We start from the raw sequence: 15,508 nt of genomic DNA, 5'->3' as shown, positions 1-15,508 counted from the left end.
TTGACTATTACACATGGAGGTGGTGGTATGCATTTGGATGTATGAGTCCAGAGTTAAGAGAGAAGGTATGAGCTAGAGATGAAATTTGGGAATTATAAGAATATAGATAGAAGTTAAAAACATGAAATATGATGATATCACCAAAAAAGTGAAAAAATCTCTGGAGTTCATTATTCAGATGTGAGGCAGATAAGAAAAAACCAGAAAGTGAGACTGAGAAGAAATTGCTTGAAAGGTAGCAGGAAAATGAGCATCATAGAAACCAAGCAAATAAAGTATTTCAAGGAAAAGTAAGAAATCTACTGTAGACAGAAATCTACTGAAGAAATCCAATTTTGCTAATAGGTCAAATCAATGTGGTCTGAGAATTAACTCATGGATTTAGCAACTTGAAATTCACTGAGGTCTTGAAAAGAACAACTGTATTGAAATAGTGGGGCAAAATCTTAAATGCAGTAGGTTAAAGAGAGAATCAATGGTAGAGAAAGAGTTGGAAGTAATGCATTTTATTGAGATGTTTTGTTGTAAAGAGAAGGGAAATGAAGCAGTTGCAGGAAGTAAACATGATTAGAATAATTATTGTCTTGTTTTTAAGATGAAATAAAAGCAATATGCATTTTGGCTGATGGGATGATCTAGTGGAGAGGGAAACGTTCATGATACAGGAGAAAAGTAGCATCTGTGGAACAATGTCTTTGGGTTGGTAAGAAGATGCAATCTAGTGCACCAGTGGAGGGGTTGGCCTTAAACAGTGACATTTACTTACTAAAATATGAGGGAAGGCAGAGCATATAAATAGGTGAATGGATTTTTTGTCTTGTAGAAATTGTCTTCCGCTCACTTAAGTTTTCTCAATAGGTAGTACTGAAAACAAAGATGGAAAAGAAGATTCTTAGAAGAGTCAAGAGTATCTAGCAGAATCAAAAATGAATGAATTACAAATATGTATTATAATTATAAAGAAGCAATAGGAGACCTCAATACTTCTAGGCATGAATTTAAAGTGAGACCAACTGGTATGGTTGTACATTTTTCTTGACCCACAGTCAGGACCAAAATGTGGTGCAGAGTGTCGGGGCCTTACCAATAAATATTACACATTAAGAGAGAGGGAAAGATCTGAAGGTATAAGAAAAGAATTGTTTATAATCTCCATTGTTTATTCGGCTTGGCAGTGGAATTTTTTGGGTAAAGTGGGAATAAAGGGCTTGGGGTGAATGAAAGACAGTGAAAATGAGATAGGATTAGTAAACTGTAGGTCCTCACAGGATTTAAGTATTGCAGGTATTGGAATACTGGAGATAATGAGTTGGAAATTTAGGGGGTAATATTCAAAGAATGGAATTTTTGGAACTGAGATTATAGGTTTGCACTGATTGGTAATGACAAAGGCAAAAGTATAATCAGGGGAACTAATGATTAATGTGAGTGGAGATCATTCAAAAGAAGTCAAAAGCCTAGAGTGTTGGAGGCATTACCTACATGGATATTAAAATCATCAAAAATGAAGACAAGAGCCTCGGGAAGATGGCGGAAGAGTAAGACGCGGAGATCACCTTCCTTTCCACAGATACAGTAGAAATACATCTACACGTGGAACTGCTCCTACAGAACACCCACTGAACGCTGGCAGAAAACGTCCGACCTCCAAAAAGGCAAGAATCTCCCCCCGTACTTGGGTAGGGCAAAAGAAAAAAGAAATAACAGAGACAAAAGAATAGGGACGGCACCTGCACCAGTGGGAGGGAGCTGTGAAGGAGGAAAGATTTCCACGCACTAGGAAGCCCCTTCGCGGGCAGAGACTGCGGGTGGCAGAGGGGGGAAGCTTCGGAGCCACGGAGGAGAGCGCAGCCACAGGGGTGCGGAGGGCAAAGCGGAGAGGTTCCCTCACGGAGGAGCAGTGCCGACCAGCACTCTCCAGCCCGAGAGGCTTGTCTGCTCACCAGCCGGGGCGGGCGGGGCTGGGAGCTGAGGCTCGGGCTTCGGTCGGATCGCAGGGAGAGGACTGGGGTTGGCGGCGTGAACACAGCCTGAAGGGGTTAGTGCACCACAGCTAGCCAAGAGGGAGTCCGGGAAAAAGTCTGCAGCTGCCGAAGAGGCAAGAGACTTTTTCTTCCCTCTTTGTTTCCTGGTGCGTGAGGAGAGGGGATTCAGAGCGCCGCCTAAACGAACTTCAGAGACGGGCGCGAGCCGCAGCTACCAGCGCGGATCCCACAGCAACAGGGGCGCAGAGGGAAAAACGGAGAGATTCCCGCACAGAGGATCGGCGCCGAGCAGCACTCAGCAACCCGAGAGGCTTGTCTGCTCCCCCGCCGGGGCGGGCGGGGCTGGGAGCTGAGGCTCGGCTTCGGTCGGATTGCAGGGAGAGGACTGAGGCTGGCGGTGTGAACACAGCCTGAAGGGATTAGCGCACAACAGCTGGCTGGGAGGGAGACCGGGAAAAAGTCTGCAGCTGCCGAAGAGGCAAGAGACCTTTTCTTGCCTCTTTGTTTCGCGGCGCCCAAGGAGAGGGGATTCAGAGCGCCGCCTAAACGAACTCCAGAGAAGGGCGCGAGCCGCGGCGATCAGCACGGACCACAGAGACGGGCGTGAGACGCTGGGGCTGCTGCTGCCGCCTCCAAAAAGCCTGTGTGTGAGCACAGGTCACTCTCCACATCGCCCCTCCCGGGAGCCTGTGCAGCCCGCCACTGCCAGGGTCCCGTGATCCGGGGACAAGTTCCCCGGGAGAACGCACTGCCTGCCTCAGGCTGGTGCAACGTCACGCCGGCCTCGGCCGCCGCAGGCTCACCCCGCCTCCTCTGTACACCTCCCTCCCCGCGGCCTGAGTGAGCCAGAGCCCCGGAAGCAGCTGCTCCTTTAACCCCGTCCTGTCTGGGCGGGGAATAGACGCCCTCAGGCGACCTACACGCAGAGGCGGGTCCAAATCCAAAGCTGAACCCCAGGAGCTGTGCGAACAGGGAAGATAAGGGGAAATCTCTCCCAGCAGCCTTAGAAGCAGCGGATTAAAACTCCACAAACAACTTGATGTGCCTGCATCTGTTGAATACCTGAATAGACAACGAATCATCCCAAATTCAGGAGGTGGACTTTGGGAGCAGGATATATTAATTTTTCCCCTTTTCCTTTTATTTGTGAGTGTATATGTATATGCTTCTGGGTGCGATTTTGTCTGTATAGCTTTGCTTTACAATAGCTTTATTTTACTTCACTATATTATAGCCTCTTTCTTTCTTTCTTTCTTTCTTTCTTTCTATTTTTTCTCCCTTTTACTCTGAGCCGTGTGGACGAAAGGCTCTTGGTGCTCCAGCCAGGCATCAGGGCCGTGCCTCTGAGGTAGGAGAGCCAACTTCAGGACACTGGTCCACAAGAGACCTCCCAGCTCCACGTAATACCAAACAGCAAAAATCTCTCAGAGATCTCCATCTCAACATCAAGACCCAGCTTCACTCAACGACCAGCAAGCTACAGTGCTGGACACCCTATGCCAAACAACTAGCAAGATAGGAACACAGCCCCATCCATTAGCAGAGAGGCTTCCTAAAATCATAAGAAGGCCACAGACACCCCAAAATACACCACCAGACGTGGACGTGCCCACCAGAAAGACAAGATCCAGCCTCATCCACCAGAGCTCAGGCACTAGTTCCCTCCACCAGGAAGCCTACACAACCCACTGAACCAACCTTAGCCACTGGGGACAGATACCAAAAACAACAGGAACTACGAACCTGCAGCCTGTGAAAAGGAGACCCCAAACACAGTAAGATAAGCAAAATGAGACGACAGAAAAACACACAGCAGATGAAGGAGCAGGGTCAGAACATACCAGACTTAACAAATGAAGAGGAAATAGGTAGTCTACCTGAAAAAGAATTCAGAATAATGATAGTAAGGATGATCCAAAATCTTGGAAATAGAATGGACAAAATGCAAGAAACATTTAACAAGGACGTAGAAGAACTAACGAGGAACCAAGCAATGATGAAAACCACAATAAATGAAATTAAAAATACTCTAGATGGGATCAATAGCAGAATAACTGAGGCAAAAGAAAGGATAAGTGACCTGGAAGATAAAATGGTGGAAATAACTACTGCAGAGCAGGATAAAGAAAAAAGAATGAAAAGAACTGAGGACAGTCTCAGAGACCTCTGGGACAACATTAAACACACCAACATTCGAATTATAGGGGTCCCAGAAGAAGAAGAGAAAAAGAAAGGGACTGAGAAGATATTTGAAGAGATTATAGTTGAAAACTTCCCTAATATGGGAAAGGAAATAGTTAAGTCCTGGAAGCACAAAGAGTCCCATACAGGATAAACCTAAGGAGAAACACACCAAGACACATATTAATCAAACTGTCAAAAATTAAATATAAGGAAAACATATTAAAGGCAGCAAGGGAAAAAAAAACAAATAACACACAAGGGAATCCCCATAAGGTTAACATCTGATCTTTCAGCAGAAACTCTGCAAGCCAGAAGGGAGTGGCAGGATATACTTAAAGTGATGAAGGAGAAAAACCTACAACCAAGATTACACTACCCAGCAAGGATCTCATTCAGATTCGATGGAGAAATTAAAACCTTTACAGACAAGCAAAATCTGAGAGAGTTCAGCACCAGCAAACCAGCTTTACAACGAATGCTAAAGGAACTTCTCTAGGCAAGAAACACAAGAGAAGGAAAACACCTACAATAACAAACCCAAAACATTTAAGAAAATGGGAATAGGAACATACATATCGATAATTACCTTGAATGTAAATGGATTAAATGCTCCCACCAAAAGACACAGGCTGGCTGAATGGATACAAAAACAAGACCCATATATATGCTATCTACAAGAGACCCACTTCAGACCTAGAGACACATATAGACTGAAAGTGAGGGGATGGAAAAAGATATTCCATGCAAATGGAAATCAAAAGAAAGCTGGAGTAGCAATTCTCATATCAGACAAAATAGACTTTAAAATAAAGACTATTACAAGAGACAAAGAAGGACACTATATAATGATCAAGGGATCGATCCAAGAGGAAGGTATAACAATTGTAAATATTTATGCACCCAACATAGGAGCACCTCAATACATAAGGCAAATACTAACAGCCATAAAAGGGGAAATCGACAGCAACACAATCATAGTAGGGGACTTTAACACCCCACTCTCACCAATGGACAGATCATCCAAAATGAAAATAAATAAGGAAACACAAGCTTTAAATGATACATTAAACAAGATGGACTTAATTGATATTTATAGGACATTCCACCCAAAAACAACAGAATACACATTTTTCTCAAGTGCTCATGGAACATTCTCCAGGATAGATCATATCTTGGGTCACAAATCAAGCCTTGGTAAATTAAAGAAAATTGAAATCGTATCAAGTATCTTTTCCGACCACAACGCTATGAGACTAGATATCAATTACAGGAAAAGATCTGTAAAAAATACAAACACATGGAGGCTACACAATACATTACTTAATAACGAAGTGATCACTGAAGAAATCAAAGGGGAAATCAAAAAATACCTAGAAACAAATGACAATGGAGATACGACGACCCAAAACCTATGGGACGCAGCAAAAGCAGTGCTAAGAGGGAAGTTTATAGCAATACAAGCCTACCTCAAGAAACAGGAAACATCTCGAATAAACAACCTAACCTTGCACCTAAAGCAATTAGAGAAAGAAGAACAAAAAAACCCCAAAGCCAGCAGAAGGAAAGAAATTATAAAGATCAGGTCAGAAATAAATGAAAAAGAAATGAAGGAAACAATAGCAAAAATCAATGAAACTAAAAGCTGGTTCTTTGAGAAGATAAACAAAATTGATAAACCATTAGCCAGACTCATCAAGAGAAAAAGGGAGAAGACTCAGATCAATAGAATTAGAAATGAAAAAGGAGAAGTAACCACTGACACTGCAGAAATACAAAAGATCATGAGAGATTACTACAAGCAACTCTATGCCAATAAAATGGACAACCTGGAAGAAATGGACAGATTCTTAGAAATGCACAAACTGCCGAGACTGAACCAGGAAGAAATAGAAAATATGAACAGACCAATCACAAGCACTGAAATTGAAACTGTGATTAAAAACCTTCCAACAAACAAAAGCCCAGGACCAGATGGCTTCACAGGTGAATTCTATCAAACATTTAGAGAAGAGCTAACACCTATCCTTCTCAAACTCTTCCAAAATATTGCAGAGGGAGGAACACTTCCAAACTCATTCTACGAGGCCACCATCACCCTGATACCAAAACCAGACAAAGATGTCACAAAGAAAGAAAACTACAGGCCAATATCACTGATGAACATAGACGCAAAAATCCTCAACAAAATACTAGCAAACAGAATCCAACAGCACATTAAAAGGATCACACACCATGATCAAGTGGGGTTTATCCCAGGAATGCAAGGATTCTTCAATATACGCAAATCAATCAATGTGATACATCATATTAACAAACTGAAGGAGAAAAACCATATGATCATCTCAATAGATGCAGAGAAAGCTTTTGACAAAATTCAACACCCATTTATGATAAAAGCCCTGCAGAAAGTAGGCATAGAGGGAACTTTCCTCAACATAATAAAGGCCATATATGACAAACCCACAGCCAACATTGTCCTCAATGGTGAAAAACTGAAACCATTTCCACTAAGATCAGGAACAAGACAAGGTTGCCCACTCTCACCACTATTATTCAACATAGTTTTGGAAGTGTTAGCCACAGCAATCAGAGAAGACAAAGAAATAAAAGGAATCCAAATCGGAAAAGAAGAAGTAAAGCTGTCACTATTTGCAGATGACATGATACTATACATAGAGAATCCTAAAGATGCTACCAGAAAACTCCTAGAGCTAATCAATGAATTTGGTAAAGTAGCAGGATACAAAATTAATGCACAGAAATCTCTTGCATTTCTACACACTAATGACGAAAAATCTGAAAGTGAAATTAAGAAAACACTCCCATTTACCATTGCAACAAAAAGAATAAAATATCTAGGAACAAACTTACCTAAGGAGACAAAAGACCTGTATGCAGAAAATTATAAGACACTGATGAAAGAAATTAAAGATGATACAAATAGATGGAGAGATATACCATGTTCCTGGATTGGAAGAATCAACATTGTGAAAATGACTCTACTACCCAAAGCAATCTACAGATTCAATGCAATCCCTATCAAACTACCACTGGCATTTTTCACAGAACTAGAACAAAAAATTTCACAATTTGTATGGAAACACAAAAGACCCCGAATAGCCAAAGCAATCTTGAGAACGAAAAATGGAGCTGGGGGAATCAGGCTCCCTGACTTCAGACTATATTACAAAGCTTCAGTAATCAAGACAGTTTGGTACTGGCACAAAAACAGAAATATAGATCAATGGAACAGGATAGAAAGCCCAGAGATAAACCCACACACATATGGGCACCTTATTTTTGATAAAGGAGGCAAGCATATACAGTGGAGAAAAGACAGCCTCTTCAATAAGTGGTGCTGGGAAAATTGGACAGGTACATGTAAAAGTATGAAATTAGAACACTCCCTGACACCATGTACAAAAATAAAGTCAAAATGGATTAAAGACCTAAGTGTAAGGGCAGACACTATCAAACTCTTAGAGGAAAACATAGGCAGAACACTCTATGACATACATCACAGCAAGATTCTTTTTGACCCAGCTCCCAGAGAAATGGAAATAAGAACACAAATAAACAAATGGGACCTAATGAAACTTAAAAGCTTTTGCACAGCAAAGGAAACCATAAACAAGACCAAAAGACAACCATCAGAATGGGAGAAAATATTTGCAAATGAAGCAACTGACAAAGGATTAATCTCCAAGATTTACAAGCAGCTCATGCAGCTCAATAACAAAAAAACGAACAACCCAATCCAAAAATGGGCCGAAGACCTAAATAGACATTTCTCCAAAGAAGATACACAGATGGCCTACAGACATATGAAAGAATGCTCAACATCATTAATCATTAGAGAAATGCAAATCAAAACTACAATGAGATATCATCTCACACCGGTCAGAATGGCCATCATCAAAAAATCTAGAAACAATAAATGCTGGAGAGGGTGTGGAGGAAAGGGAACACTCTTGCACTGTTGGTGGGAATGTAAATTGATACAGCCACTATGGAGAACAGTATGGAGGTTCCTTAAAAAACTACAAATAGAACTACCATACGACCCAGTAATCCCACTACTGGGCATATACCCTGAGAAAACCATAGGTCAAAAAGAGTCATGTACCAAAATGTTCATTGCAGCTCTATTTACAATAGCCAGGACATGGAAGCAATCTAAATGTCCATCGACAGATGAATGGATAAAGAAGATGTGGCACATATATACAATGGAATATTACTCAGCCATAAAAAGAAATGAAATGGAGGTATTTGTAATGAGGTGGATGGAGTTAGAGTCTGTCATACAGAGTGAAGTAAGTCAGAAAGAGAAAAACAAATACAGTATGCTAACACATATATACGGAATCTAAGGGAAAAAAAAAAAAAAAGGCCATGAAGAACCTAGTGGCAAGACGGGAATAAAGACACAGACCTACTAGAGAATGGACTTGAGGATATGGGGAGGGGGTGGGGTGAGATGTGACAGGGTAAGAGAGTGTCATGGGCATATATACACTACCAAATGTAAAATAGATAACTAGTGGGAAGCAGCCGCATAGCACAGGGAGATCAGCTCGGTGCTTTGTGACCACCTAGAGGGGTGGGACGGGGAGGGTGGGAGGGAGGGAGATGCAAGAGGGAAGAGAAATGGGAACATATTGTATATGTATAACTGATTCACTTTGTTATTAAGCAGAAGCTAACACACCATTGTAAGGCAATTATACTTCAATAAAGATGTTAAAAAAAAAAAATGAAGACAATAACATGGTTAGAGAAAGTTAAAATTGTCCATAAATAAGGGGGAGCAGTAGATAACTCCAACAAGGAGGTAAAGCTTCTTATAGCCTAATGATACACTATTTAAAGCTGAGAATATGTAAGGCAAGAGGACAAAGAGTCTGAAAATGACAGTGAGAGTAAGGAAGAAACCTCCTCAACTTCAGGCCCAGTGATAGGAAGGCTGTGGGTGATAAAACAACTCTCACTAGAGAGGGCTGCAGAGGAAGCCTTCCGTTCAGTGGAGCTCCTGGTCCTTGTGGGAAGAAGTAATTAGAGAAATTGAGATTATAGAAGATTTAGCTGCTGATGGATGGTGGGCTCCAGAAGGTACAATAGGAAGGTTTTATAAGTGGGGGAGTGGGAGGAACTGGGAAGAGAATAGAGGATGTGCAGAGCTATATGGAGAATAGGAGGAGGTGGCTAGGGGGAAAAGGGGCATAATGGGACTCGTGCTGGTGTTCTGAAGGCAAACAATGATGGTAAGGCCTTGAGGGAGGAAGGAGCAGTAGAGGAGGATAATCAAGAACCTTTTTTTACTTCTGCAGAAGGTAGAATGGAAGCCAGGGTAGAGATGTTCTATTCTGAAGGCCTAGAACTCTCTGTGGAACTGGCAGTTGGAGGCTGGGAGGTCTGAGGAGGGTGGGAGGTCTTTGAGTGTTTAAAGGTTAAGGACTAACTCTTGACACCTGCTGGAGGTTGGTCATGCTCTTACTTCAAGCATGAGAGGCGTGAAGACTCCTTTATTCCTCTATAGTCTTAGGATATGATACTGACAAAAGAACAGAATGTAAAACAACATTAAAAATTTTTTTTATTGGAGTATAATTTCTTTACAATGTTATGTTAGTTTCTGCTTACAATGAAGTGAATCAGCTATATGTATACATATATGCCCTCTCTCTTGGACCTCCCTCCCACAGCCCCCCACCCGCATCCCACCATCTAGGTCATCACAGAGCACCGAGCTGAGCTTCCTGTGCTTTATAGCATGTTCCCATTAGCTAGCTATTTTATGCATGGTAGTGTATATATGTCAATCCTAATCTCCCAATTTGTCCCACTCTCCCCTTCCCCCCCGTGTCCACATGTCCATTCTCTACATCTGCGTCTCTATTCCTGCCCTGGAAATAGGTTCATCTGTACCATTTTTTCTAGATTCCACATATATGCGTTAATATATGATATTTGTTTTTCTCTTTCTGGCTTACTTCACTCTGTATGACAGACTCTAGGCCCATCACACCCATTTTTCTTTCTAAGATTGAAGACATATGCATATAAATGCTTGTGTATATAAAAATGTAATGGAAACATAGACATCAAAATATTAAAAATTATATCACTGGTATGAGATTATAGTGATGTTTACACCCTTATTTACTCTCTTAAATTTCTAAAAATAAGCACTCATAATCAGAAGAAAGCCTTTTATATCAGAAAAAAAGTTATTTAAAAAGAATACATTTCTGGGGACTTTCCTGGTGGTGCAGTGGTTAAGAATCCGCCTGCCAATGCAGGGGACACGGATTCAAGCCCTGGTCCGGGAAGATCCCATATGCTGTGGAGCAACTGAGCCCGTGTGCCACAACTACTGAGCCTGCGTTCTAGAGCCTGTGAGCCACAACTACGGAGCCCTTGTGCCATAATTACTGAAGCACACGCGCCCAGAGCCCGTGCTCCGCAACAAGAGAAGCCGCCTCAATGAGAAGCCCGCGCACCGCAATGAAGAGTATCCCCTGCTCACCGCAGCTAGAGAGAGCCTGCGCACAGCAACAAAGACCCAACGGGCCAAAAGTAAATAAATAAAATAAATAAACAAACAGAAAGAATACATTTCTGGTTATCGGGTCCTGCATTTAATACTTGATGAAGTGATGACATATGTGAATATTTGTTATGGGTGTTGCTTAATTCTGAGACGCCAGACTCTATATTTCTCACCAGCAACAACTTTTAAGCAATTAAAAAAAATAAAATGTTACTGATAATAAAGAAAGGGTGTTCTCACAGCTGGTTTTCAGTTAAAATTTTAGAATGTGTAATTTAACCAGAAGAGAATAATTTTAAATTTACTTGAGTGGCTTAAATAATTACATGGAGACAAGGCAAGTATTCCTCTGTTAGATAAACACATACTGTTAGAAAACAGTGAGGATGATTTAAGGAAAATCTACAAGTATGTGTTAGAGAATTTAAATCAGCATTTCAATAATTGAGGATGATTTAATGTAAAACAGGGAGCCTTTCTGAAAAAGCAATCAAAATAATTCATTAAAGCGGTAATCACTAGTAGGCTTGGCTGTTGCTCTACTTGATATGTAAACAAAATTGGTAAATATTGTTGAAATGACACCTCACCTCAGGTAGTTTAACTTTATTGCTGAGAGAAAAAAGCAGTTTATTATCACTCTGAATTTTCCTATTTTCCTCCCCCCGCAATGCGAAAGGGAAGATTCAACCAAATAAATAGTCAATAAGATCATAAATGTGGACCAAATTATTTTTCAATCTATGAAAAGTAATCCTAGGTGTACAATGCAAAACTACTGGGAAATCACTGAGCTAAAAAATAGATATTAAAGTGGATATGACCCCTGGCTAAGGGTAGTGACTGGACCTGAAGGTCAGGTTTGAGTAGAGTACAAGGAAGATATTCAGAAGGGTTGGGAAATGTGGTATTAAGGGAGTGATCTTAACTAGTTTAACCACTGATTACTAGAAATAAAAGAAATAAGAATCATAATTTTGGACAAAGATCTGAGTCAACATAAGGATCACAATATAACTATTTTTAACTTCAGCTTTATGGTCAAATGACTCTTGGAGCATTGCTTCCCTTAGTTCTGATTTACATTGAAGATCTGTCAATATCGCCATCTTCCTTTCGATAACCAGAGTAGGACTAAGATTATCTCAATAAGCAGACACCTTCAGATACCCATATTGGTACTACAAGATCTTTCTTGCTCTCTAAGAAGTTGATGCTAATAGAAAAAAAAAGAATCATAAACAGTTGCGTGGTACCTTCCTTTACACCTACCCTTCAGGAACTTGAACAATAATGTAGATTAGGCGTAATAAAAAAAAACTATCACTTTGCCTCCTATAAAAACTTTGAGATCTCTGGTTAACACTCTTCCTTCATCCTGTTATCATTACTTCCCTATCCCTAATGGGAATGACAAGCCGACACTTTATTTGCACTTATAATGACGTCATTCATTCATTCATTTAACAAACAATGACTGAGTTGCCTCCTCCTGAAAGTATCAAACCAGGTGCTTGGATACAAGCATTGACAAGACTCGATACTTTCCTTTGATTGCTCACAGACTAATAAAAGAACCATGAGAAATGAAATTATTATGATCCATGGGGGCGGGGGGGGGGCGGGTAAGTACAAATAGAAAAAGTCATGCAAGTTTTATTGCAGCCCAGATGAAGGGCACAAATCCATCCTGACTGGAACTGGCAGGGTGGGGATGAGGAGAGCTTCTGAGATGAATGTTAAATAATGAGGGGCTGATAATTAAATGGAAGGACAACAGCATGAGTGCTGCAATAAGGTGCGGTGTATGCAGAGAAGTGTAAGCAGCTTGTTGTTGTGGAAAATGAGGCTGTGAGACTGAGCGGAACTGGGGAGCCAGATCATGCAGATTCTTATATCCCCTGGAAAGGATTTGGGCTTTATCCTGAAGTGATAAAAATGAAAAACAAGTTTAAAAAATAGGGAGTGTTTCAAGAGCAAGCTTTGGATGATGGATTTTACATTTGACAGGAAGAGTTCTGGAGGTGGAACCATCAATTAGGATCCTGATAAAGTTATCTAGTCTTTAGATCATTAGGGACTAAATCACAGTGGATTGTAACCCTGGCTGCACATTACAATCACCTGGGAGCTTTAAAAGCTACTGATGCCTGGGTCCCCCAGCAATTCTGTTATAATTGAACTGGGGTCATGTCTAGGAATCAGGAGCTTTAAAAGTTTCTGCAGATGATTCTAGTATGTACCCAAGGCAACCATTTTTTGGAGAGAGTGAGAGGAGAAGATGGATTCAGCTAAATTTAAAAAACAAAATGATATTAGCATTAAAGAGAATTCTCTACTTTCCTTCTTGGTTTCTGAGTTGATGATAGCACTGTAAACTCTGCTACATGAAGCAGGTGAAAGAAAGAGTTTGAAGGAAATAATGTGTAGATCAGTTTTGATTATGTTTAGTCTGGAGTAACAAGGAAATCCATAACAAAAAACTGCAAGTTGGAGAAGACTAGGGTAGACTTATTTGAAGTATTTTCAAATTCATCAGACCCTTTGGTTCACACAACAGACCTGTGAGGTATATAAAAAAGTAAATTTACATAATAATACTTTCTAAATTAATAAACTTTATGTTTTAGAACAGTTTTAGGTTCACAGCAAAATTGAGCAAAATGTCCAAAGGGTTCCCAAATAACCTTGGGGTTCCCAAATAACCCTGTCGCCACACACACACAACCTTCCCCACTCTTGACATCCCCCACCAGAGTGGTACATTTGTTACAGTCGGTGAACCTCCAATGACACATTGTTATTATTCCAAGTCCATAGTTTACATTGAAGTTCATTCTTGGTGTGGTGCATTCTATGCGTTTGCAGGAATTTATAATGACATATATCCACCATTCTAGTAGTAGTACAGAATAGTTTCACTGCCCTAAAAATCCCTGTGCTTTCTTATTTTTCACTCCCCCTGCAACCTCTGGCAACCACTTATCTTTTTACTCTCTCCATCATTTTTCCCTTTCCAAGAATGTTATAGTTGGAGTTATAAAGTATGTAGCCTTTTCAGATTGGCTTCTTTTACTTAGTGGTATGTATTTAAATTTCTTCCATCTTTATTCATGGCTTGATAGCTCATTTATTTTTAGTGCTGAATAATATTCCATTGTCTGGATGTATCACAATATATTTTTCCATTTGCCTATTGAAGGACATCTTGGTTGCTTCAAAGTTCTGACAATTATGAATATATCTATGTGAAGGTTTTTATATGGACATAAGTTTCAACCTATTTGGGTAAATACCAAGTACAGTTGACCCTTGAACAATGCAGGGGTTAGGGGCACTGACCCCACACACAGCTGAAAATTCATGTATAAGTTTTGACTCCCCCAAAACTTAAGTAATAGCCTACTCTTTTTTTTTTTTTTAAACAGTGATAGGATTATTTTTTATTAAATTTTTAGAAATTGGCAACAAATTCCATGGTACAAAATTCAAGCTGTACAACGGGTGTGCACTAAAATGTTCTCTCCTGCCTGTGCTCCCCAGCCACCGCCCCACTTGTGATTTCCGTGTTTCCCTGTATTCTACCCTGAACACTTGCGGGACAGCGGGTAGAGCAGGGTCGGTTTCCCGGGGGCGGGCGGGGCAGGGGCACTGGCACTGGCCCCGCCCATCGGGCGTGGCCCTGTGTCCCCGCCCTTCGCAGACGCGCACACGCCCGCGCTGGAGCCAGACACGTTGCACGCGCGTCTGCGCCTCTCGGCAGACCAGCAGAAGGTGCGTTGCGGGCACCTCGGCAGCAGTGGGGTCCACGCCCGGGCTGTATTTCGACGCGCTGTGGCAGGTGCTGGGCCGCGACTGCTTCGACGCCGGCCGCCACTATTGGGAAGTGGACGTGCGGGAGGCGGCCGTCGGCTGGTGGGTGGGCGCGGCCTACGGCTCCCTGCGGCGCCGTGGGGCCTCGGCCGCCGCCCGCTTGGGCTGCAATCGCCAGTCCTGGTGCCTCGAACTATATGACCTCGAGTACTGGGCCTTCCACGACGGCCAGCGCAGCCGTCTGCGGCCCCGCGACGACCCCGACCGGCTCGGAGTCTTCCTGGACTACGAGGTCGGCGTCTTCAACTATACGACGTGACGGGCGGCATGACCCACCTGCACACCTTCCCTGCCGCCTTCCAGGAGCTGCTCTACCCGGCCCTGCGGCTCTGAGAAGGAGTCATCAGCATCTCCCGACTGCCCTAGGGGCCGACACCTGAGTGGCCGCCCTAGGCTCTCCGCGGCTCTGGCCTCACCCGATCCAGACGTGGCTGGTCTACTGCCGCCTCTGTAAGCATTCCCATCCTCTCCGCTACCAGTCATGCCCTGTGCTTTGAACAGTTCCTCTTCTAGGTACTAATAGCCTACTCTTGACCGGAGCCTTACCGATAACGTAAATAGTCAATTAACACAAATTTTGTATTATACGTATTATATACTGTATTCTTACAATAAAGTAAGCTAGAGAAAATAAAATGTTATTAAAAAATCATAAGGAAGAGAAAATACATTTACAGTAGTGTACTGTATTTATTGAAACCATAAGTTTACATTGTCTGTTTATAAGACAAACCTTCTGTCAGCACCTACATCAATATTGTATTTTATGATACAAAACACTGTAAATGTTATATAAATTAGTAACATTAGACATAAAAAATGAAAAGATAATGTATGCAAAAAATTTATATACAGGCATAATGATTCATACATTGATAATGAAGAAGCAGCGATATGATTGCTTCATGATAGC

General features: G+C 41.7%; 1 pseudogene across 1 annotated transcript; it reads left to right on the top strand.

The window, feature by feature from the left end:
- The first annotated feature begins 1,527 nt into the window (after window positions 1–1,527).
- On the top strand, window positions 1,528–14,961 carry LOC309660402 (tripartite motif-containing protein 14 pseudogene; annotated as a pseudogene). The gene is made up of 2 exons: window positions 1,528–1,538; window positions 14,340–14,961. The product of its transcript is annotated as a tripartite motif-containing protein 14 pseudogene (transcript).
- The last annotated feature ends 547 nt before the right edge of the window (window positions 14,962–15,508 follow it).

The sequence above is a fragment of the Balaenoptera physalus genome, assembly GCF_965194825.1.
Source record: "Balaenoptera physalus genome assembly, chromosome: 4".
NCBI lineage: Eukaryota > Metazoa > Chordata > Mammalia > Artiodactyla > Balaenopteridae > Balaenoptera > Balaenoptera physalus.
The sequence above is the reverse complement of the archived record's forward strand: the minus strand, read 5'-3'. Positions and strand labels throughout refer to the sequence as shown.